The sequence below is a fragment of the Marmota monax genome, unplaced genomic scaffold, assembly GCF_021218885.2.
Source record: "Marmota monax isolate L192 unplaced genomic scaffold, Marmota_monax_Labrador192_F-V1.1 WCK01_AAM20220418_F8-fsc00134, whole genome shotgun sequence".
NCBI lineage: Eukaryota > Metazoa > Chordata > Mammalia > Rodentia > Sciuridae > Marmota > Marmota monax.
This window is the reverse complement of record NW_026692281.1, coordinates 3,371,714-3,397,337: the sequence shown is the minus strand read 5'-3', so window position 1 is coordinate 3,397,337 and position 25,624 is coordinate 3,371,714. Positions and strand designations below refer to the sequence as shown.

Genomic DNA, 25,624 nt, shown 5'->3' with positions numbered 1-25,624 from the left:
TTTGGTGGACGGACCATGGTTGAGGATAATAGAACTCCTAAATAATTAATTGGAAAATTTAATTGTACTTTATCTATTGCTATCTCTAGATTATAATTTTTTAATAAGTTTGTAAGTGTGGCATAACATTCTAGCAATGTGTTTTTATCTTTGTGTGGTAATAATACATCATCCATATAGTGAAATATTTGTAGTTCAGGATTTTGATTTCTAAGTGGCTGGATTACTTTGTTAACATAAATTTGACACATAGTTGGGCTGTTAGCCATGCCTTGAGGGAGTACTTTCATTCATATCTCTGATCAGGACCTTCATGATTCAGTGCAGGGATAGTAAATGCAAAATGCGGACTATCCTTAGGATGAATTGGAATTGAAAAAAAAAGACAATCTTTAATATCTATAACTAAAACATACCAAGTTTTTGGCAAAGCAGACAATTGAGGAATCCCTGATTGAGCAGGTCCCATAATAACCATCTCATTATTAATGGCTCTTAAATCTTGCAATAATCTCCATTTACCAGATTTCTTTTTGATGACAAAAATGGGAGTATTATGGGGAGATACAGAAGGTTGTATATGTCCTTCTGCCAATTGTTGTTTGACCAGGTCATGGGCTGCTTGTATCTTTTCTTTAGTCAGGGGCCACTGAGGAACCCATACTGGTCTTTCTGATTTCCAAGTAATTTTTATTGTCTCAGTGGCCCTTTCTGAAAATCCAACGCATGTCTGTCCGTTCCTTGATCTATTTGTATTGGTGCTGCTATACCTTGTTCTTGTTTTTCTAATCTTTTTCCTTTCCTAAAAGCTTGTCTAGTCACAATAGTGGGTGCATTTTGGTTGATGTTATTTGTTAATGTCAAACCTAATTGATCTAGGACATCTCGTCCCCATAAATTTATGGGAAGATGATCCAATACATATGGCTGTATAGTTCCTTCACATCCTTCAGGATCCTTCCAATCTAATACCATTGCACTTCTATGGGGATTAGTCACCACTCCTAGGCCTCGAAGTGTTTTAGTGGCTTGTTGTAATGGCCAATGTTTTGGCCATTCTTGACGAGAGATGATGCTAAGGTCTGCACCTGTATCTAGGAGCCCATTAAATTCATGTCCTTGAATATTTAGTTTTAGCATGGGGCGAGAATCTAAATTTAAAGAAAGCATAGCCCAATCTACACCTGTGGAGCCTAATCCCTTGGAACCTCTTTCTACAGTACGACTGGAAAATTTATCATGTAGGCTAGGTATTATTAGTAACTGTGCTATTCTATCTCCTGGTGAAATTACTGATATACCTCTTGGAGAACTGGCTATAATTTTTATTTCACCTTCATAATCAGGATCAATTACCCCAGGACTTATCATGAGTCCTTTTAGAGTAGAAGAACTGTGTCCCAATAATAAGCCTACTGTTCCTTTGCGAAGAGGTCCTTTTACCCCTGTGGGAATGATTTGAACTCCCATCTCTGGAGTTAGTACTGCTCTGGCGGAGGCGCAGATGTCCAACCCTGCGCTCCCTCTGGTTTGTCTGATGAGGGATCTAATGGACAATGTGTCCTGGGCACTACCCTGCTGGGTTCCTCCAGTGCTCCGTATATTTGTGGTCTTGGGCCCTAGAGCATTGGGCCCCCCTGTCCATTTTTTGGCAACGGAGCCCGATGTCTTTCTCCATGATATCATGGATAAACACCTGGTCCTTGTTCATTTTTTGATAATGGAGTACCCTCTATGGTGGTTTGAGAACGGCATTCATTAGCCCAATGTCTCCCTCTACGGCATCGTGGGCAAATACCCGGTATTCTACTCCTTTGATACCTAGTTTTGTTAAACCCTCCTCCTATGGGGCAATTCCTTTTAAAATGTCCTGTTTGTTCACAATTGTAGCATGTTCTTGGCCTGGCATCTAAAGCCTGTTTTACTGCATCTGCCACGACTTGCCCTTGTTCATTAATGTCTCTACATAATTTAATGTATATGTTTAAATCTTCATGTTTCCATGGTCTAATGACTTCTCTGCACCAATGATTTGCTTGGTCATAAGCCAGTTGTTTTATTAATGGCATTGCTTGTTCTGTATTCCCCAAAACTCTGGTAACTGTTTGAATAAGCCTGTCTACAAATTCAGCGTAAGATTCATTAGCTCCTTGTATTACCTTAGATAATTGACCTTGTATACCTCCATGTCCTTGTAAAGTCTTCCATGCCCTAACCGCATCTGCAGCAATTTGTGCGTATACGCCAGGATCATATGCAATTTGTTGCTGCTGATCCTCATAAGGTCCCTTTCCTAACAACATATCTAGATTTCTCTGAGGATAACCAGCTGCTGCATTTCGCCTAGCCGTCTCCTTGCAAAATTCCTCATTGGCAACCTTCCATAACAGGTATTGTCCTCCATTTAGCACAGCTTTACACATATTAGCCCAATCTGCTGGCATCATGTTCAAGTTGTTAATGGATTCAACCATGCTTACAGTGAAGGGTGCTTGAGGATCATAGGTTGTTACAGCCTCTTTTAGCTGCTTCACTGTTTTGAAACGTAAAGCATGGTGAATTTGCCCTCCTGCCTGCTCAAATACAGGGCATGTTAATATTTGAGATCCTATCTCAGGATCCCAACTATCAACTGTGCGGGTTGGGGGCCTCCCAGCATATGGAGGTGGCCTTGTTGGTTGGACACTTACGTCCTCTGGTGATAGAAGGGTGTTAGTAGCAGTCTCCTGTAGAGGTGGCACTGTTGGCTGGACACTTACGCCCTCTGGTGATAGAAAGGTGTTAGTAGCAGTCTCCTGTTGTAACTTTCCCCCTGATGGCTTTTTCTGTTTTACACTTTCTTTCTCTGTCTTACTAGCTTGAGAGGCCTTCTCTTTTATTTGAATTTTTTCCTCTGACTAGTTCGAGAGACCTTCTCTTTTACTTGAATTTTTTCCTCTGTCTGACTAGCTTGAGAGACCTTCTCTTTTACTTGAATATTTCTACTATAACTATAATACAACCCAACAAGATAATGCCAAACAAAACTGAAACAGAATGAAACAAAAGTGGAACAACAGAAAATCATTATAGCCTTTCTGTACTCCTGAAATGTCCATCCGTCCTTTCTCCCTATCTGTTCCTCAGATGTGAGCGGCTTTTCTTCCGTCTCACTCATCTCCAGGGACAGGCAACTTAAAACAAAAGTGAAGCAAAACAAAAGAAGAATCTTAAAATGGCTACCCATCCTCTCGCCCTGCCCTCAGGGGCGAGCAGTTTACCTTATCACTTACTCTCGGTCGTTCAGTGCGAGCCACCAAATGCCGCAGTCTGGCTGGGCACAATTCAGGAGCCACTTGTCAAAAGAAACGAACTTTATTTTTAGAACACACACACCAAACCACACAGCTCCTCAGGAAAAACCTTCAGAGCCCAACTGCCACCACCAGCTTCCAACAAGCCTCTCCACCCCCCCACTCCTCCTGCTCTCGAGGCTGATTGGCTGGGTCACGTGGGCGGAGCCAAAAAAAGTCCCCCAGTGAGCAGCTCCCTGGTCTGAAAGGGCAGGGAAACAGCCCAATGAGCATCACCGCAGAGGAGCCAATCAGTTGGCAGCTAGAAGTTTGCTGGGACCGCTGTGAGCCAATCATCAGCTGGCAGCTGGAAGTTTGCTGGGGCCCCTTTCGGCTGTGGCTCTCAACAGGGAACCAGAGTTTATACTTCTGATTTCACTACATAATAATTATATAACCTAAAGAAAGGGTATTTTCTTTCTTGGCCTCAAAGTTTCACACTATACAGTAGTGTAGAATAGAATAGATTATCTCCAAGGTCTATTCCAACACTGATATTATGTGATTCTATTTTAATTATAATAAAAAGATTTCAACTTTGTAGGCTTTAAGAAGGCATTTTATACCTCAAAAGAAAAAAGGGGAAAAATCACATTAATTATTTCTCTATTGTGAGTTATAATAAGCATTTGCTTTCATTAATAACCTTATTGGGGTAAAATTAACATAAATCTTTGCATTTTCTTTTTTTAATGTTCATTGTAGCATTTATTGTTTATAATAACCAAGAACGCAAAAATACATGGGAATAATATTCAGGCTTAAAAAAAATAAAGAAATCCTACTGTTTGAGATATCATAGATGAACTTTGGGGGCATGAAATTATCCAGGAAAACAATTAAACAGTGAAAGCTCTCACTATATGTGAATTATAGAGAACCAGAATCTCATAGAAAAAGATAATAGAATGGTGGTTGCCAGGGGCTAAATATGGGAAGGAGAAGGTGAATAGGGAAATGTTGGTCAGAGGGTACTCTCAGCTCTGAGAGGGATATGTTAAAGGTTTCTGATGTACAACATGGTGACTATAGTTAATAGTACTTTTTAAAAATATATTATTTATTATTTTTAGTTATACATGAGTAGAATACATTCTACTATATATTTGACATATATACAAAGTGTATAACTTCCCATTTTTTCTGTTTGTACATGATGTCAGTTACACTCATAGTGTGTTCACATATGAACATAGGAAAGTTATATTTGATTCATTCTACCATCTTTCCCATTCCCATCCCACCTCAATCCTTTGCATTTTCAAAATGTGTTTTTTTTATTTTGTTTTCTTTCAAGATGGGATATTCCTATGTTACTTTGTTTACCTTGAACTCACAATTCTTCCACCTCAGCCTCCCAGGTTTGGGGGATTATAGTCTTGTTCTACTATGCCTGGCTCAGAGTGTTTCAAAAATATAGCAGTTCATATGAGTCCTACAGTAATTAACAACATTTCATCACTTGATGAACTAAAAACTGAGGCTGAAGTTTAAAAGGTTTGCACAGAATCACAGCTAGTATCTAAAATTAGGAGCTGGAAAACCAATTTCAATCTATCTCTAAGTTCAGTGATTTTCCACTACAGCAATTTACCTAGATGATTTCACCCAAGCTTAAAATACATGGAATTTATCTGGAAAATGAATTAAAAATGAACAGTTGCTATTTTATATGTAGCTATAAGTAAAAATAAGGACAATGTTTATATCTCTTTTAAAAATTCTTCACATTTGAAAGTAGAGCTGTGAACCACATATAAGGAAGTATACAAACAAAACATAAATGTATCAGAGCACTAGGGATTTTAAAAGATTAAAAAACAGCATTTGTAAAGCATTTTAAGATCATTTGAAGAAAGTAGCTACTTAGATATAATATTTAGAACAATAACCTTCAAGCACACAATAGAAAGGGAAATAATAAAGGATGGGATATAAGAAGGTGTCTTGATTTAGAGATCATTTAACACATTTGCTATGTTAGTATAGACTTTTTTGTCAACTGCTGCACACCCTATTTTTTTTCTTATGCTTCTCCCTTTACCCCCCCCCCAAAAAAAAATAAGTGCAATCTTCGAGAACTTTAAAGTACACTATCTCTGCATAGATATTAATATAGTGACTGCTTTTCCTGGTGTCAGAGCAACCAAAATTCACCTGGAAGATTGTACCTAGACTTATTGTTAATAATCACTTTAGAAAAATGTATAGTTTCTGTGGTGGCTTGCATTAAAATCAAATAAACTCCATGTTCCTGTTTAACAAATAAATTATTTGTTATTATAGAAATCATTCTCTTGCTTATTAGCATTTTGAGGTTATAATCAGATCCAGCAAAGGTTTTTGCAATGTAGATGTATTAGATTCAAAGACACTGGACATAGGCTTGTATTATGAGTCTATATGGAAATTATAAGCCTATATGAAAAAAGCTTAGTATTAAAAAATGCATCCCAAGTCATTCTAGTCCATGGAAAAGTAGGCATCAAATACTATGGATCCAACTCTGTGAGGAAAGCAATAGAGCTTTAAGATATTGTCACTGCCCTCATGGAGCTTGCAGCTTAATTGAGGACACAGAAAGATACCTTATATGCATTTCTTTATTTGATAAGCAAAACTAGTTTGTGAGGTAGAGAGTGTTATTCTCATTTTACCAATGGGGGAACTGGGGTTCCGAGAATTTAAGTAACTTGTCCAAAAATCACAGCCAATAGGTAGCACGATTGACATTCAAACCCACTGATGATAAAATATATGCTTTTCTTTGTATTTTGATGCATTGTAATACACAGGAAAAAACTGGCAAAGAAAATATAGCAATTAGGAATACCAACTTGCATTTTTCCAGGGCCTCATGAACACTGGGCAAGCACTCCGTCACTGAACTATATCCCCAGGACAATATAGTATCTTAGTACTAAAATATATACAAGTAACTTTAAGTGCAATAGGAATTCAGTGAAAGTTGACACTAATTCATGCATATCTTAATCAGTCCGTGTTTTCCTCACTAAGACATAGGAAAACATAGTTCCTCAGTTGGTCCTTATAAATTATCTAAATAAAGAAAAAGGGGTGGGAAGAAGAATAAGCTATCTGTGTCTGTTTGTTTATTTATAAAATAGGGATTGTGCCATTCACCCACAGTACAATTTTTAAGATTGAATAAGATAGCATATATAAAAGCATTTTGTAAATTACAAAGAATTCATTGATGTAAACCATTACTGTTACTTGATAAAGTATGAAAATAAGTATGTATATGATGTACATACATAGAATTGACATTGAGAAAGTGTTTAAGCATGAGCAACTCAACTACCACCAAATCAGAGAATTATAAAATCTCAGGGTAAGAGGGGACCTCAAAGGTTATCTAATCTAACCTCCATCTGGAGTTTGTCAAAAGGGGCTGATATATTTTAAGGGAATTTATCTGTATCTTGTTATGGTTGTTTCCCTCCCAAACTCTCTTAATTTTAGTCAATAATCCTACAGATTTATTCATCAATCTTACAAATTGACTTGCATTTCATATTTTCTTTTATTTTTAAATATTTTAATGTCAATTGAAGTAAAACTATAATATTTATTTCAGTGGAAAATCATCATTATTTCAATTAACATCTTCCACAAATATGAGAATCAGAAGACAAAAAACAGTCTGCTTAGTTCTCATTTCTTTTCTGAACTGTGCTCTTTTTTTTAATTTTTTATTGTTGGCTGTTCAAAACATTACATAGTTCTTGATATATCATATTTCACACTTTGATTCAAGTGGGTTATGAGCTCCCATTTTTACCCCATATACAGATTGCAGAATCACATCAGTTACATATCCATTGATTTACATATTGCCATACTAGTGTCTGTTGTGTTCTGCTGCCTTTCCTATCCTCTACTATCCCCCCTCCCCTCCCCTCCCCTCCCCTCTTCTCTCTCTGCCCCCTCTACTGACATTCATTTGTCCCCCTTGTATTATTTTTCCCTTTCCCCTCACTTCCTCTTGTATGTACTTTTGTATAACTCTGAGGGTCTCCTTCCATTTCCATGCAATTTCCCTTCTCTCTCCCTTTCCCTCCCACCTCTCATCCCTGTTTAATGTTAATCTTCTTCTCATGCTCTTCGACCCTACTCTGTTCTTAGTTACTCTCCTTATATCAAAGAAGACATTTGGCATTTGTTTTTTAGGGATTGGCTAGCTTCACTTAGCATAATCTGCTCTAATGCCATCCATTTCCCTGTGAACTGTGCTCTTAAAAGCAGAGTTCAGGGTCTCTGCATTCATAAATAAAACCCTGACTCCTTGTGGAGATATTCTAACACAAAGGACACAAAAAGGAAGGAAGAACTTACAGCTTCATCTTTGATCTCACTTAATCTGGACGTGAATCTCTATGTAGGTGCTAATTCATCTCAAGGAAGATCTGCCACTTATTTGATAGTAGGTAATCATTTCAAGGTGGTCCTCAGTATAGGAATTAATTGCAAAGGTTATATTAGTCATTTTTCTGCAGCTCAAAACATACTTTTTAGGAAACAACAATAATGCAAATAGTAGTAAACTAAAACATATAAAGGTCTTTAGATGAGTAAGACACAAGTGACATCTATTTTCTTCTTGATGTTTTTCTGGTTTCCAATTTTTCTATAGTAAGCAAATATTTTATATATATATATATATATATATATATATATATATATATATATATATAATTTTTTCTTAATTTGTTCTTTTTAGATATACATGACAGTAGAGTGCATTCTGACATATTATACATACATAGAGTGTAACTTCCCATTCTGTGGTTGTATATGATGTGGAGTTACACTAGTGTATTCATATATGAACATAGAAAAATTATGTCCAAATTATGTCTTTCTTATTCCCATCCCCACTCCCTTCCCTTCATTCCCCTTTATCTAATCCGATGAACTTCTATTCTTCTCTCCCTCCCCTTATTATGTGTGCATATCAGAAAGAATAATTTTTAAATTATTTATTGAGGTGAAATTTATAATAACATAAAAATAACCATTTCAAAGTGGGCAATTCAGTGGTATTTAGTACATTCACAGTATTATACAACCACTTCTATCTAATTCATAAAATTCCATCACTCCACAATTAAACCCTTTACCCATTGAGCAGTTTGTCCAATTTCCTACTGCACTTAAACCCTAGCAATTACCAATCTACAACCTATCTCTATGGTTTTATCTAATTTGAATATTTCATGTATGTAGAATCATATGATATGTGATGTTTTTGAATCACTTCAACATCAAAATGTTTTTGAGATTCTTTCAACTTCTAGCATGTATTATTTAAATCTAAATAATATACATTTGTGTATTCAGTCATTCTTTAACATTAACATTTTGGTTACTTCCACTTTCTAGCTATTGTGAATAATGCTGAAGTGAACATGTGTGTTCATGTACTTGTTTAAGTAAACATTTTCAGTTCTTTGGGCTGATATATGTAAGACTAGAATTGTGAGGCTATGGTAATTCTCTTTTCAATTTTTTGAGAGACCACCAAAATGTTTTCCATACTGACTGCCCAGTAGGATACTATTTTGATTACTGCGGCTTATGCCATATTTTTATTTATTTATTTATTTTTAATTTTGAGGCAGGGTCTTGCCAAGTTGCTTAGGGTCTCTTTAACTTGCTAAGGCTGGCCTTGAACTTGCAACCCTTCTGCCTCAACCTCCAGAATCACTGGGATTGTAGCCACGTGCCACCACACCTAGCATATCTTTATTTTTATTTTTTATTTTGTTAATAGTTCATTTTAGTTATATATAACATTGGGATTCATTTTGATGTGATTATACAAGCATGGAATATAATTTGTTCCAAATTTATACCATTCCCTCCTCTTCTCTCTCCCCTTCCCTTTTCTCTACTCTACTGATTCTTCTTCTATTTATTTAGAGTTTATGTTAATTATTGCATTATGGATATACATAAAGGTGAAACTTACCATGGTATATTCACATATATACATACGAAATTTTGGTTACATTCATTCTACCCTTGTTCCCTTTTCCCATTCCTCCTCCCTCTCCCTCAATCCCCTACATCTACTCCACTGATCTCTATTCTGTTTTCATGGAACCTTCCCCCCAGCTGCCCTTTTATTTTTTTTCTCCCTTATTTGGCTCTAGCTTCTGCATATGATACAAAATATTTGACCCTTGAGTTCTGAGTCTTGTTTCCTTTACTTAGCATGATGTTCTCCAGCTCCATCAATTTATCAGCAAATGACATAAGTTCATTCTTCTTTATGGCTGAGTAAAAAGCGATGTGTATATATCTCATATTTTCTTTATCCACACATCTTTTGAAGGATACCTAATTGATTTCATAGCTTGGCTATTGTGAATTGTTCCACTATAATCACTGAGGTGGCTGTATCCATATGGTATGCTGATTTTAGATCTTTTGGATATATACCGAGGAGGAGTAGTATAGCTGGGTCATATGATGGTTTCATTACTAGTTTTGAGGAATTTCCATACTGCTTTCTAGAGTGGTTGCAATAATTTGCAGTCCTACCAACAATGCATGAGTGTACCTTATCTCCCACATCCTTACCAGCATTTATTATTATTTGTATTCTTGATAATTGCCATTCTGACTAGAGTTGGTGTAGTTTTGATTTGCATTTCCCTGATTGCTAGAGATATTGAGTATTTTTTCATACATGTATTGGTCATTTGTATTTCTCTTTTGAGAAGTGTCTGTGTAGTTTTGCTCATTTATATTAATTGGGTTTATTATTGTTGTTGTTTGAAAAAAAAATATATATATATATATATATATATTTTTTTTTCTGGATATTAATTCCCTGAGGAACAAGTGGCAAAGAACTTCTCTCATTCTGTAAGCTATCTCCTTGTGTTCTTAATTGTTTCCTTTGCTGTACAGAAGCTTCTTAATTTAATGCCATCCTACTCACTGACTCTTGGTTTTGTTTCCTGTGCTTTTGGATGCTTGTCAAGTGAGTTGATACTTCTATTATCTATAAGGGTTATTTTTTTTCTTCACATTCTCATAAGCATTTGTTAGTCTTTGTTTTGGTTTGTTTTTTGATAAAAGGAATTATTATTGGTGTGGGATGGAATCTCGATGCACAGTTTTTATTTTTCCACTTTTATTGGTACATTATAGTTGTTCATAATAGTTAGGTTCATTTTAACATAATCATACATGCATGGAATTTAATTTATTCCATTTCATTTTCTAGTGCCCCCATTCAATCCCCTCCTCCCTCTTACTTTTCCCTTATTTCTATTCTACTGCTTACCTTGCAATAAAGGTGGAATTCACTGTGATATAATTATATAGAGCTAATAAATAAATTCAGCAAAGTAGCAGAATACAAGATCACTGTTCACAAACCAGTAGCTTTCCAATACTCCAATAGTGATTCTGCTGAGAAAGAAATCAAAGAAACTGTACATTCACAATAACATCAAAAGATGTAGGGGCTGGGGTTTTGGCTCAGTGGTAGAGTGCTTGCCTGGTATGGGTGACACCCTGGGTTCCATCCCCAGCACCATATATAAATAAACAAATAAAATAAAGGCCTATCAATAACTAAAAACATTTTTTTAAAAAAGATGTAAAAGACTTGGGAATTAATCTAACCAAGGAAGATAAAGACCTGTACAATGAAAACTATAGAACACTGAAGAAATTGAAGGCCTTAGAAAATGGAAAGACTTCCTATGTGCTTTTATAGACATAACTAATATTGTCAAAATTGTCATAGTAACAAAAGTATTATACAGATTCTATGCAATCCTTATCAAAATACCAATCACATTGTTCACATAACTAGAAAAAGTACTCCTAAAATTCATTTGGAAGAATAAAAGACCCAGAATACCCAAAGAAATATTGAGCAAGAAAAATGCTGAAAGCATCACAATACCTGATCTGAAATTATACTCCAGAACTATGGTAATAAAAACAGGGTGATATTGGCATCAAAATAAACATGAAGAGCAATAGGACAACATAGAAGACACAGAGACAAACCCTCATACTTACAGTCATCTGATACTTGACAAAAATGCCAAAAATATATGTGGGAGAAAAAATAGCTCTTTTAATAAATGATGCTGGGGAAACTGGATATCCATATGTAAATAAATGAAACTATCTCTCACCCTACACAAAAGTCAGATCAAAGTGAATCGAAGACTTAGGAATTAAACCAGAAACTTTGCAACTCTTCAATTTAGTTTGATTGCAATATGTGGTGGCTAAAGATATTATGTATTCTTTTATATATTTATTGGCCTTTTATATTTCTTTTGAGAACTGTCTATTCAGATAATTTGCTCATATTTTATTAGATAACTTGCTTGTTTGATGTTACGTTTCTGAGTTCTTTATATTCTGCACATGAATCCTGTGTCAGAATAATAGCTGTCAAAGATTGTTTCCTTTGCTGTGCAGAAGCTTTTTAATTTGATGTAATCCAATTTGTTATTCCCTGAGTTATTGGAGTCCTATTTAGGAAATTGTTGCCTGTACTATTATCTTGAAGTGCTTCCCCTGTTTTCTTCTACTAATTTTAAAGGCACAGATCTTATATTGAGGTCTTTGATTTTGAATTGATTTTTCTTTTACCAGGGATTGAAACCATGGGTGCTTAACCACTGAGTCACTTTGTTAAATTTTTAAATTTAGATAGGGTCTCACTAAATTGTTTGCTAAGTTGCTGAGGCTGACTTTGAACTTGTGATCTTTCTGCCTCAGCCTTCTGAGCTGCTGGGATTACAGACGTGTACCACCATGCCCAACTTTGAGTTGATTTTTCTACAGGGAGAGATATATAGTCTTTCTTCAGTCTTCTACATGTGGATATCTAGTTCTCCCAACACCATATGTTGGGGAGGCTCACATTTCTCCAGTTTATTTTTTGGCAACCTTGTCAAGAATCAGTTTGCATAGATGTGTGGATTTATTTTTGGTCTTCTCTTATGTTCCATTTGTTTACATACCTGTTTTATGCCGGTATTATACAATTTTTGTTACTATGACTCTACATTTTAAAATAAGATACAGTGAAGCCTCCAACATTGTTCTTTTTGCTTACAATTGCTTTGGCTATTCAGGATCTTTTGTCTTTTTTTCTACATTTGTCATGAAAGACATATTTTCATTGGTATTTCATTTAATCTATAGATCATTTTCTTTTATGGCCATTTTAACAATATTAATTCTCCCAATGAACATAAATGGTATTTCCAACTTCTAGTATCTTCTTCAATTTTTTCATCAGTTTTTTGTAATTTTCAATATAGAGGTTTTTATTTTCACCTCCTTTAGTTAGGTATATTCCTAAATATTTTTGAGACTATCATAAATGCTATTTACTTCCTGATTTCTTTCTCAGCAAGTGTATTATTGGTATATATAAAATCTACTGATTTTTGTAAGTTGATTTTGTATGCTGCTACTTTACTGACTTTGTTTATCAGTTCTAAGAGTCTTTTGGTAGAATATTTAGAATTTTCTATGTAGAATCATATCATCAACAAATGGGGATAACTTGACTTCCACTTTTCCTATTTGTATCCCCTTTTTTCTTTCTTTTGCTTAACTACTCTGCTAAAATTTCTAGTACTATTTTGAATAAGACCAATGAGAATGGACACCCTTATTTTGTTCATGATCTTAGAGGAAATGTTTTCAGTTTTCCCCATTCTGTATTCACTATGGATTTGTCATATGTAGCCTTAATTATGTTGACTTATAATCCTTCTAAATACCTCATTTATTCAGGGTTTTTATCATGAAGGGATGTTAAAATTTTTTTCAAAGATGTTTTCTGCATCTATTGAGATGTTATGTGATTTTTAGCCTTGATATTATTATTGGTTTTGTACTGAGGATTCATCCTAGGGGCACTTTGCCACAGAACTACATCCCCAGATCTTTATTTATTTATTTATTTATTTTGAAACAAAGTCTCACTATGTTCCTGAGACTGGCCTCAAACATATGATTCTCCTGCCTCATCCTCCCAAGTTGCTGGGATTACAGGCATAAACCAGGCTTGATTCTATTTCTATACTGTACTAATTTACAATCCTCCTACCTCAGTGTTTAATCTTTTAAATGTGCTGTTGGATTCAATTTATAAGAATTTTGGTGAGGATATTTTATTGATTCTTTTTAGTTATACATCACAAATAGGATTCATTTTGACATAAATATAAAAGCATGGAATATAATTTGTTCTAATTCAGTCCTCAGTACTTCCCCTTCCCCTCCCTTCCTCCCACCCCCTGTTCCCCTCCCTCTATTCTACTGCCATTTACTTACAGTTTTTTTTTTTAATTTTTTATTGTTGGCTGTTCAAAACATTACATAGTTCTTGATATATCATATTTCACAATTTGATTCAAGTGGGTTATGAGCTCCCGTTTTTACCCCATATACAGATTGCAGAATCACATCAGTTACACATCCATTGATTTACATATTGCCATACTAGTGTCTGTTGTATTCTGCTGCCTTTCCTATCCTCTACTATCCCCCCTCCCCTCCCCTCCCCTCCCCTCCCCTCCCCTCTTCTCTCTCTGCCCCCTCTACTGACATTCGTTTGTCCCCCTTATATTCAGTTTTTTTAATTAGTGTCTTTTAGACATACATGATGGTAAACTTCACTGTGGTATAGTCATATATGTACATAAGATTGTTAGGTCATATTAATTCCACTGACTTTATCCTTTCTTCCTCCCTTCCCTTCATTCCCCTTTGTCTACTCCACTGGTATTTCTTCTGTTCTTTTTCTCACCACCCCCATTTTGGAGTATTTCCACATATCAGGGAAAACATTCAACCTTTGATTTTGGGGAACTGGCTTATTTCACTTAGCATAATGGTCTCCAGTTCCATCCATTTACTAACAAATACCATAAAGTAATTTTCCTTATGGGTGAGTGATACTCCATTGTGTGTGTGTGTGTGTGTGTGTGTGTGTGTACAATTTTCTTTACCCATTCATCTGCTGAAGAATACCTAGGTTGGTTCCATAGTTTACCTCTTCTGAATTGTGCTGCTATAAACATTGATGTGGCTGTGTAACTGTAATGTGTGATTTTAAATCCTTTGGATATATACTAAGGAGTCAGATAGCTGGGTCACATGTGGTTCCATTCCTAGTTTTTTGAGAAATCTCCATACTGCTTTCCAGAGTTGTTGCAACAATTTGTAGTCCTACCAACAATGTATAAGGGTACCCTTTTCCTCACATCCTCACCCATATTTGTTGTTACATATATTCTTGATAATTGCCATTCTGACTAGAATGAGATGAATTCTCTATGTAGTTTGAATTTGCATTTCTCTAATTGCTTAAGAGGTTGAACATTTTTTCATATATTTGTTGATCATTTGTATTTCTTCTTTTGAGAATTGTCTGTGTCGTTCCTTTGCCCATTTGTTGATTGGGTTATCTATTTTTGGTATTAAATTTTCCTGGATATTAATGCATTATCTGTGGAGCAGGTGTCAAAGATTTTTCTCCCATTCTTTTGGTTCTCTCTTCACACTCTTGATTAATTCCTTTGCTATGAAGGAAGCTTTTTAATTTGATGCTATTCCATTTGTTGAATTTTTGAAAATTCTGTGCTTTAGAAGTCGTATTAAAGAAGTCAGTTTCTAAGCTGACATGTTGGAGTGTTGGGCCTACATTTTCTTCTAGCAGGTACAGGGTTTCTGGTCTAATTCCAAGGTCTTTGATCTACTTGAGTTGACTTTTGTGTAGAGTGAGAGAGATAGGAGTTAAATTTCATTCTACTACATATGTATTTCCAGTTTTCCCATTATCATTTGTTAAAAAGTCTCTTTTCTCCAATATATTGTTGACACCTTTTATCTAATATCAAATAATTATTTATGTGAGTTTGTCTCTGTGCCTTCTATTCTATTTCACTGGTCTTCCTTTCAATTTTGGGGACAGAAGTATGCTGTTTTGTTACTATAGTTCTGTAGTATAATTGGAGGTCCAATATTGTAATGTTTCCTGCTTTGCTTTTCTCACTAAGGACTGCTCTTGCTATTCTGGGTCTCTTATTTTTCCAAATGAATTTCATGACTGCTTTTTTTATTTCAGTGAAGAATGTCACTGGAATTTTTTAAAATGTATTTTTAGATGTTGATAGATGTTTATTTTATTCATTTATTTATATGTGGTGCTGAGAATCGAACCCAGTACCTCACACACGCTAGGCAAGTGCTCTATCACTGAGCCACAACCCCAGCCCTGTCAGTGGAATTTTGATGGGAATTGCATTGAATCATATAGCTCTTTAGGCAGTATGGCCATTTTGACAATATTAATTCTGCCTATACAAGAAAATGGGAGGTGTTTCCATCTTCTAAGGTCTTCTTCAATTTCTTTATTTAATGTTCTGCAGTTTTCATTGCAGAGGTCCTTCACTTCTTTTGTTATATTGATAATCTTATTGAGGACTTTTGCATCTATTATCATTAGGGATATTGGCCTATAGTTTTCTTTTATTCTTGTGTCCTTATCAAGTTTTGGTAGCATGATAATAGTGGCTTTGTAAAATGAGTTTCCTTCCTTTTCTATTTTATGAAATAGTTTGAGAAGTGTAAATGTTAATTCTTTTTAATGGTCTATTAAAATTCAGCAGCCATTCTATCTTGTCCTGGGTTTTCACTGTTGGGAAACCTTTTATTACTAATTTAATGTTATTACTTGTTATTGATCTATTTAAGTCTTTTATGTCCCCTTAGTTACCTTTTGTTAAGACATATATGTCCAGAAAGTTTCCCATTTCTCTTAGAAATTCCAATTTATTGGCAGATAGTTTTTCAAAATATTCCCTAATAGTGCTCTGAATTTTCATGGTATTTGTTGAAATGTCTCCCTTTTCACCTTTAGTTTCATTTATTTGTATCTTTTATTTCTTTTGGTTGGTTTAAAGGTTTGTCAGTATTATTTATCTTTTTGAAGAATCAATTGTTTTCTTCTGCATTATTTCATCGAATATATTATCTGAGCCCTCTGCATGCAACTCTTCTTCCTACAGTATGCCAACAGCATGGATGTTTGACCTTTTAATGGTATTCCAGAGATCTGTATGTTTCTTCCTTCTTTTTTTTTCTTTGTTGATGTCTAGTTGCAATATTTTGGCAAAGATCTCTTTAAGCTCCAATATTATTTCTTCTATTTCAACTAGTCTGTTGTTGAGGCTTTCAACTAGTGTTTTTAAATCTCACTTATTGAGCTTTTCATTTCTGAGATTTTTAAATTTTTTTTTAGTTGTTGATGGACATTTATTTATTTATTTATTTATTTATAGGCAGTGCTGAGAATCAAAACCAGTGCCTCACACATGTGAGGCAAGTGCTGTACCACTGAGCTACAACTCTAGCCCTCCAGGATGTTTTTTTTTTTTTTTTTTTTTTTGAAAATTTGTTGTAATTAGTCCTCCAAGATTTTTATTTGGCTTTCTCTCAGAAAATATTGTTTCATATCTTACATTATCTTCCTTAATTCATTTAACTGTTTATCTTTATCTGTATTCTCCTAGATTTCATTGAGGTTTTCAAACAATCATTCTTCTTAATTTTTTGTCTGGCGTTTCACCCATTTTGATATGTATGGAATCTATTACTATGGCATTATGAACTTTAGGAAATATATTGTATATTTTTTCATATTTTTTGTGTTTCTATGTTGAGATCAGTGTATCTGTTGAAATGCGTATCTCTTCCACTTTTATATCTTCTTAGTGAGCAGCCTTTCCTGATGATGTATCTTGGGGTATCAGTTTGCTGTGTTAAGTCCAATTGGTCTTCACAGTGTAGATTCCTTGTTGCTTATCTGACTATGGTTGGTTAGTTTTGACTCAATGCTTACTGTGTTGGAGCCTGAGGAACCTGCTTTTTCTGTTTCATGAAAGTTGGTTCTCTCTGGTGGTTCAGGCAGATATGGTATAGACAGCAGTGTAAATAGAGTGTATCCTCTGTGGTTACTCCTTAAAATGGTATTGGAACTCCCTACCAAGTGACAGGGATTTCCTAAAGTACTGTTGACATTAGTTTTGTTACTTAAAAACAATTCTGGCACCGTCTGCTCTAATTTATGTGAAGGGCCTAGAGCTTTCATCTGCTGTTTAGACACTGCTGTAGATCATGTTGTTTCAATGGGGAGATTCAGGGACTTGAATCACAGCTCTCCTTCTGTGATACATGCAGTGTTGTTGTTATCATCACTGTTAACTCTAATAGGGTATGGGAACAAATAATGCTAAAGACCTTCATAAATGTGGTATTCACATCAGTTGTTATTTCTTTCTGCTGTTGTTGTGAGGATGAGTAAAATGGATCACCAAATGTCCCCTAGACATGCACATTTGGGGACAAATTGTCACCTGGAGCCCTACCCCTTTGTTTTTTCTAAGTTGGGGTATCCACTAAGGTTTGAGCAGGACTAGGTCATGACTGGAGCAAGGTGCAATTCCTCTCAAAAGGGTTGGGAAATATTTTTAGTAGCAGGTCACCTGCCCAACACATGCAGAGCCCCAGACATGATCCCCAGCATTGTGAAAAAGAAAAACAAACAAAAAGGTAAAATAAATACCAAATGAAAAGACAATAACAGCAGCAACAACTACTAGTACAGAAATTATAAGGAAGATATAATGTAGAATAAAACAAAGTTAAAAATAATAGAATAAAATTATAATAAAAAGAGTAAAAAGAAAATAATTAGAAATTCAAACAAAGAGACAAGAGAGAAAAATGGAAATCCAGTAAAAATGGAAAAGGGGAATATTAAATGTTAAAAAGAGTCTATAAATATAAAAAAGAAACAAAAACTGCAGCAACCAAAAAAAAATGTATTTATGGAAAATAAAGATTCATCCTAGTTTAGGTACTTGAATGAAGTAAAACATGAGTGGATACAATTTATGCTGATCAAAGCTTCTCTGAGTGTTCATAGGCAGGGTCCCTTCCCAATGGACAAAGCAAAGGTTATGTGTTATTCATTCCACTCTTTTTCCTTTGTTGTGCTCCCTTGGTGATTAGAGGAGGAGATTTATAGCTAAAGCCAGTTGGAATTCCTCTCAGCTGCCTTGCTCACTGGAACTAGCTAGCATGGAAAGCAGAATGGCCCACCCAGGTAAAGATTCTGGAGCTTTCTTGGATGTGCCCTCTGAGGGTAGGGGAAATGCTGTGTAGTGTTAGCAGTTGAGCCCAGAATGTAAATCTCAATCTAGCAAAGATTCTCTTCAGAGCTTCTAGAGCTATGTGCTTCAAGGGCAGTGGTAACACAGGTGCTACAACTTGTCATTACACAGAATGTAGAACTCCCCAAAGATTTTTTTCTGGGGCTTTTTGGGCTGCACACTCTGATGGAGGGCTAATCCTAGGACTGCGGTATATCCCCAGCCTCCTCTGCAGGTGGAGAGGAGCAATAGAGTCACAAAAGAACTGTACTGGGAAGGGGGTTGGGGCCTCCTCAATGTGCCACCCTTGATTCTGGTGTTCCCATACTTGGCCATTTGTGAAATCATTAGGGAATGATTCATTCCCCCAGGCTTTGACAGCTGGACTCACAAACCCCTGATTTAAAAGGGAGGTGCCTTCTCTTTTCTTCAACATTACAGACTGGTTTCCCACTGCATAGAACTCTCAGTGGTCCACTGTCAGAGTGTCTTCCCCAGGGCAAACTGAATTGAAATGGTTACCTGCTGAGACAAGGGTCCCAGGAAAATGAAGAGGCTTTTGACTACCAGTGTAGTAAGCTCAGACTATAAGACCCCTCTCCAGATGGCTCCCAATTACAGCACTGTAAGAATATGCAAAATACATAGAGATTCTCTAGTACAAGCTGGCTATCCAGATTCCAGTTTTCCTATTTGTGTAGAATATGTCTACAGAGTGCCAAATCCTGCTCTAGTGGAGCTCACTGGTGTTCTGTATCCCTCACCTATACCTCCACCATGAGGTCCCTGTACTCCTGCCTTGCTACCATTTGATCAGTGCTGGGGTGCTCTGTTTCTCCTACTGTTCCATTATCAAAAAATCTCAGGATGCATGCATGAGGCCCTGGGTTCAATCCCCAGAACCACACACACACACACACACACACAAACAAACAAACAAACAAACTAACAAACCTGGGTATCTCTAAGTGTCTCTCTCTCTCTCTCTCTCTCTCTCTCTCTCTCTCTCTCTCTCTCTCTCTCTCTCTCTCCCCCCCCCCCATTGCATTCCAGCACTCAATCATAGTGACCAGCCTCAACAAGCAGCTACACTTCTGGCTTTCTTTCTTTTCTGTGCTTGCAATCAAACCCAGGTCCTTGAGCCCACTGCTGTACCATAGAGTTACATCCCCAGCCCATTCCTGTTGTTTTCATTCTGGTTGTGTAGAAGCAGGCAAGTTCTGGTGCCTGTAATTTGCCATCTTAAATCTCTCATCTCTAATCTTTTATACTATACCATTTGATTCAGTTCTCATTTTCTTTTTTAATATTCTCAGGGTGTTTTGCTGAGAAGTCTGCTTCTAGGTATATTAGAACTTCCTTATAAGTGATTTGCTCCTTTTCTGTTGCTGCTTTAGAATTCTCTCTTTGTCTTTGATCTTTTGCAGTTCAATTAGAATATGTTTTAAGACAGTCTTATACGGATTGAATCTGACTGAAGACCTTTAACATTCCTGTATCTGTTCATATATTTTTCTCCAGATACGGAAAATTTTCAGCTATGATTTTGCTAAATAAGCTTTCTATTCCTTTATCTTTTTCACTCCCTCTTTAATTCCAGTGACTCATAAAATTATTCTGTTCATGTTGTCCCATAAATCCTTGAAACTTTCTTTGTTCCTTTTTGTTCTTTCATATTTTTTCTTCTTTAATTTTTTACTACCAAGTGATTTCCCTTCTTTAAGCTTACAGATTCTTTCTTCTGTTTGCATTGTTTCATTTTGTTCATTATGTTATTCAACACCAAGATTTCTGTTTAATTTACTATTATTATTATTATTTCAATCTGTTAAATTTTTCTGCTAACTTTCTGAACTGTTTAGCCATATTTTCTTGAAGTTAAGACATTAAGATACCTCCTTTTAATTCTTTTTCATGTAGTTAATACATCTCTATTTCTTTAGGGCCACTCACTGACACCTTATTTCATCTGTTTGGTCATGTTTTATTTCCATGATTGTTTTTGATCCTTCTGATCATGTATCAGTGTTGGTGCATTGAAGGAGGAAGCATTAATTCAAACATTTTCAGCCTGGCTTTATTTGGAGACATTCTTCTATAATGAGCCTGTCTAAAAATTTTAGGCAAGTCTTCTGTGATACTCCTTAAGTCCATGACTGTTGCAGCTATTGCAGTGTTACAGGGTACCCTTAGTCCAGAATTACTACAACAAACATGACACCAGTCTATGACATTATAAATTTGGAAACTGGTACTGTGCCAGGCTGGAACCCAAGCTCCCAGCTGGTGAAATCTGCCTGTCACTATGGTTGATTTTGACCCCCAAGGCCAGTGTAGTCAGTCAGCAACAATATGGCCAGAGCTTGAGTACATCTCATTGTGGCTTCAAATTGCTATTTCATACTTAGGTGGCCCTAGAGAGTCAGTCTGTGGGTATACTGGTCTGGAGTTAGTGACCCATAGATGTTTGTGTAATTCTAAGTTTTATTGAGGGGACTGATATTGGGTTTCAAAGTAAAGCTCTATGCTTATTTTCCTTACTTCCTTCAGGCAGATCAAAACCCTGACCACACTGTGCTTCATGGGCTTGAGGGTGAATGGATTGTGACAGGTAATACAAAACTGTCTTTCCTATCTTCTTCAATGTATCTTTTCTTACTGTGATATAAACTGATATTTTGAACCCTCATCTGATTTCCTTCTCTCTAATGTAGGTATTTGCATGTAGGAATAGTTGTTCAAACTGATGTTTCTGTGGGGGATGATTGCTGGAGAGTTCTGTTTTGACATCTTGTTCTGCTCTTCCTAATTTTTAGATATTTTCTTAGTGCTTGCCATGGGAATTTCCTCATTACATATGAACAGATGCAGGAAGGTTAAAGGTCTTTAATATCCTAAATTTATAATGGTGTCATTTGAATTGATATTAACTTAGCTTTAAAAGCATATAAAATTATATTTTTATAATGAACTGCTTCTTTATATTGTTGTCACAATTTTTTTCTGTATACTTTGTGCACTCAATAACTTTGGTGTTTAATTATTTTATGCATTTGTCTTTTTAATCTTATAGAAAATACAATGTAGAGTTACTATCTAACTTCCTTTATTTCAATCTAAAAGACTCCCTATATCATTTCTTCTAGGGCAGTCTACTGGTAGAAAAAACAAAACTCTCTCAGATTTTCTTTTTCTGGAAAGTATTAATTTTTCCTTTAATGTAAAATGATAGTTTTATAGGACATATAATTCTTTTTTTAATATTTTTAGATGTTGATGAACCTTTATTTTGTTCATTTATTTATATGTGATGCTGAGAATTGAACTCAGTGCCTCACACATGTTAGGCAAGCGCTCTGCCACTGAGCCACAAAGGACATATAATACTTTCTTGATATTCTTTCTTCAGCACTTTATAGCTGACTTCTAAATTCCGTGGTTTCTGATGAGAAATTGGTTATTAACATTACTAAGATCTTCTTTCATGTGATAAGTCACATTTGTCTTGTTGCTTTCGATAAGTCACATTTGTCTTGTTGCTTTCAAGGTACTATATCATTATTTCTGAACAGTTTAATTATACTGTGTTTCAGTGTGGATCTATTTCAGTGTAATCTTCTTAGAGTTTGTTATGTTTCTTGCATGTGTAAATTCATCATCAAATTTCAAAGTTATTTGGCCATCATCTTTGCAAATACTCTTTCTGTTTTTATTCTCCTTCTGAGGCTTTTATCACTTTATGTTAGTCTACTTATTGGTGTCCCACAAGTACCTCAAGGTCTACTTGAATTTCTTTATTCTTTGCTCATTTTGCTCTTCAGAATAAATCATTTTAACTTTTCTATTTTTAAGTTCTTTTATTCTTGCTTCTGCCTACTCAAATGTGCCATTAAGTCACTCGAGTGAATTATGCCTTTCAGCTATCATATTTTCAGCTCTGTAATTTATTATTTGTTTATTTTTGATCTCTGTTTATTTATTGATATCCTCATTTTATATATTATTTTTATACATTATTCTGATTACCTTTACTTTTTTGTGCATTCTGTAACAAGGTTCAATCTCCAGCATCAAAAACTGCTAGTTAACCTATTAATATATCTAAAGTGACTGAGAAACTCCCTGGAATGTATTCCTAATGTCTAGAGCAATATATGTAATAAATCAAGTGCTTGATAAATACATTTTGAATAAAGAATACTATTAAATGTAATCATTAGTAATAAGAGGTTTCAAAGAAACACATGAAATATCAGGAACACAGATTTATATTAACAACCACAATTTATATGCATATACCCATTTATACCTTTTAGAGCACTTTTGTATTTGTTATTCTATTTGAGGTCATAGACATTCTGTGAGATAAGAAAAATAGTTGTCATTGCCTCCATTTTATAAATTGGGTAAAGTCAATGGTTTGCTCCAAGTCATCCAACTAAAAGTTGCAGTGGTAGGCATTATAAGTAAGTCAGCTACAAAATTATTGCTTTTACCTGTAGTCAGAACTTATAATGGGAACTGCAGGCACTGAATTTTGAAACTTAAGTACAATGGGAATAATTGGATCCCAGGGTAGCAGTAGCCAACTGATGGCACTAAACTGCCAATGGTAAGGTGGGAATAAAAGAATAAAAGAAACAATCAGAATAGTCTATTTCATTCAGACCTATGGTGTTGACTAGTTAATAATGGCATTCCTAGAAGTGAAATATATAGGAAATTTGTTAAACTCTTACTTGATCTGTGTAAACAGAAAACTTGCAGGACAAATGAACAAAATTCTAAATTGAATCACAAAAAAAGAGGTGACAGACCCTCAATCTATTCTCAGACTTGAACCAATTTGCAGGCCAAGAACCCCTAGAATGTAATGGAGGCCACTAGAAAAAAGAAAATAATCAGACCTTTTTAGGATTAATGGGCATTCGATATGAACTGACACTAATTCCAAGAGACTCAAAAGGTAACTTTGGTCATGAGAGTAGGACCTTATAGAGGTCACATGATCAATGGAGTTTTAGCTTAAGTCCAACTCACAATGGGCTCAGCATGTCCCCGAATACATCCTGTGATAATTTTCCCTGTTACAGAATGCATAATTGGAATATACATAAGTAGCAGCTGGAAGAATTCTCACATTCATTCCCTGACCTGTAGAGTAAGGGCTATTATGGTAGGAAAGGCAAAATGGAAACCACTACAACTGCCTTTATCTATGAAAATAGTAAACTCAAAACAGTAACTCACCCCTGGGAAAATTTCAGAAAATAGTACTACTACCCCTTGGTTTTTATTAAATGTAATTAATTAAACTCTGCATACTATAGAAATTCATATATACTAATGTTTATAGTAGTACAACTCACAATAGCCAGGTTATGGAACCAACATGGTGTCAACCAATTGATGAATGGATTAAAAATGTGGTATATATGCACAATAAAGTTTTATTCAGCCATAGAGAAAAACAAAATTATGTAATTTGTAGGGAAATGGATAGAAATGAAGAACATCATGTTAAAAGAAGTAATCAAGACTCAGAAAGTCAAGGGTTATATATTTCCTCTCATACATGGAAACTAGGGAGAAAAGAGGGGAAAAGGGGATCTCATAGAGATAGAAGGGAAATCAGTAGGGTAAAGGAAGGGTTTGGGGGAGGAAAGCAGGAGGGGCAAGGTAGGAACTGGAGGAAAATTTATCAAATTATACTATGTGCATGACAAAGATCTTACAATGATTCCCAATATCATGTTTAGAACCAGTGAAAAATCACAATATAAAAAAATATTGCCACAATAAATGATTTGAAAGATGCATAAGTAGTAATTCTCACCACAACTCATGCAACTGCCCTATTTGGCCTGAGCAAAATTCAGAGGAATCTTGAAGAACAACATTGAATTCACTCTGTGGACATCAAGATGGCAGAATAGGATTTTCCAGTGTTCCTCTTGAGACTTGCAGCAATATCAATTTAAACAAATATTCATGCATGAAAATACCTCATAAGAGCTAATGTCCAAGTAAGAAATTACAGTACATATGAGTAACACAGAAATAAGATACATTAAACAGAGTAAAAATAACAGTTTCATCTTACCCATAATACCCCTCCCCTAAGTTCAGGAAATACAGCATGAAGAGTGAAGTAAATACTCAACTGTATCTCAAACCCTAGCACCATGTCTGTCCCAGTAGAACCTAGCACCAGGCCAACCGGACACTATCCTCAGACCAACCCTCCAGGCTTACCCCAGACCAACATCCACGGATCCTAGTTCCATGTCATCCCCCATAGCCCAATGTTATAGTGGATAAAAGCTCTAGTATGGCTTCCAAGTCGGTAAAACTCAGACCCATCCTCATAGACCCAGCCTACTATCAAGTCCCTGTGGCTCCAGGATTGAGGCCAGTCCCTGCAGACCTAGTGCCCAGGAAAGCACCTATGGACCTGTCTTTTAGGCTAGACTCTACATACCCAGGGTAGAAGTACCCTAAACTTCAGGTCATCCTCTACAATCCTAGGCTCCAGTGGACCCGGAATCCAGGTTCTGTTCCTGCTTACTCAAAGTTCAGATAATCCCAGTAGACCCTGGTGCAAGCCAGCCCACACAGGCCAAGTGTCCAGAACCACCCACAGATCAAGTCTACAGTCCAACTTTTACAGACCAAAGACCCAGACCAGCCCCCATGGGCTCAGACACCAGGACCACCCCAGAGCCAAGATGGTACTCATACCTCAGAGTCCAAACCCATTCCTTTGGACCCAAGCCTAATACCTGTCTCAGCAGGAGGCCAGCCCCCACACACACACATAGATTCAGGCTCAAGCCCTGCCTCAGCACCAGGTTGGCCCCTGTAGACCTAGGCTTGAGGCTAGTCCTGACATAACCAAACTTCAAGATCATGCCTGTGGATCCATTTGACAGGTGCACCTCAGTAAATCCAGCACACAGGCCAGTTTCAGTGGTCCCAGGTGTCAGGCCCACCCACCTGTTGACTCAGGTACCATGCCAGCGCACTTGAAGACTCCAGAAACAATACTACCTG

At 36.0% G+C, this 25,624-nt stretch overlaps 1 protein-coding gene across 15 annotated transcripts in view; it reads left to right on the top strand.

Moving 5' to 3' along the window:
• Zc3h12b (zinc finger CCCH-type containing 12B) overlaps positions 1-25,624 on the top strand; it is a 270,812-nt gene that overhangs the window by 214,643 nt on the left and 30,545 nt on the right. For 3 of the 15 annotated variants that reach the window (XM_046440401.2, XM_058578239.1, XM_058578222.1), the window contains one exon: positions 21,122-21,182. The exons of the other annotated variants lie outside the window; for them this stretch is intronic. The gene's annotated coding sequence lies outside the window, so the exon portion shown is untranslated. The remainder of the gene's footprint in view (positions 1-21,121; positions 21,183-25,624) is intronic. 15 annotated transcript variants of the gene reach the window in all.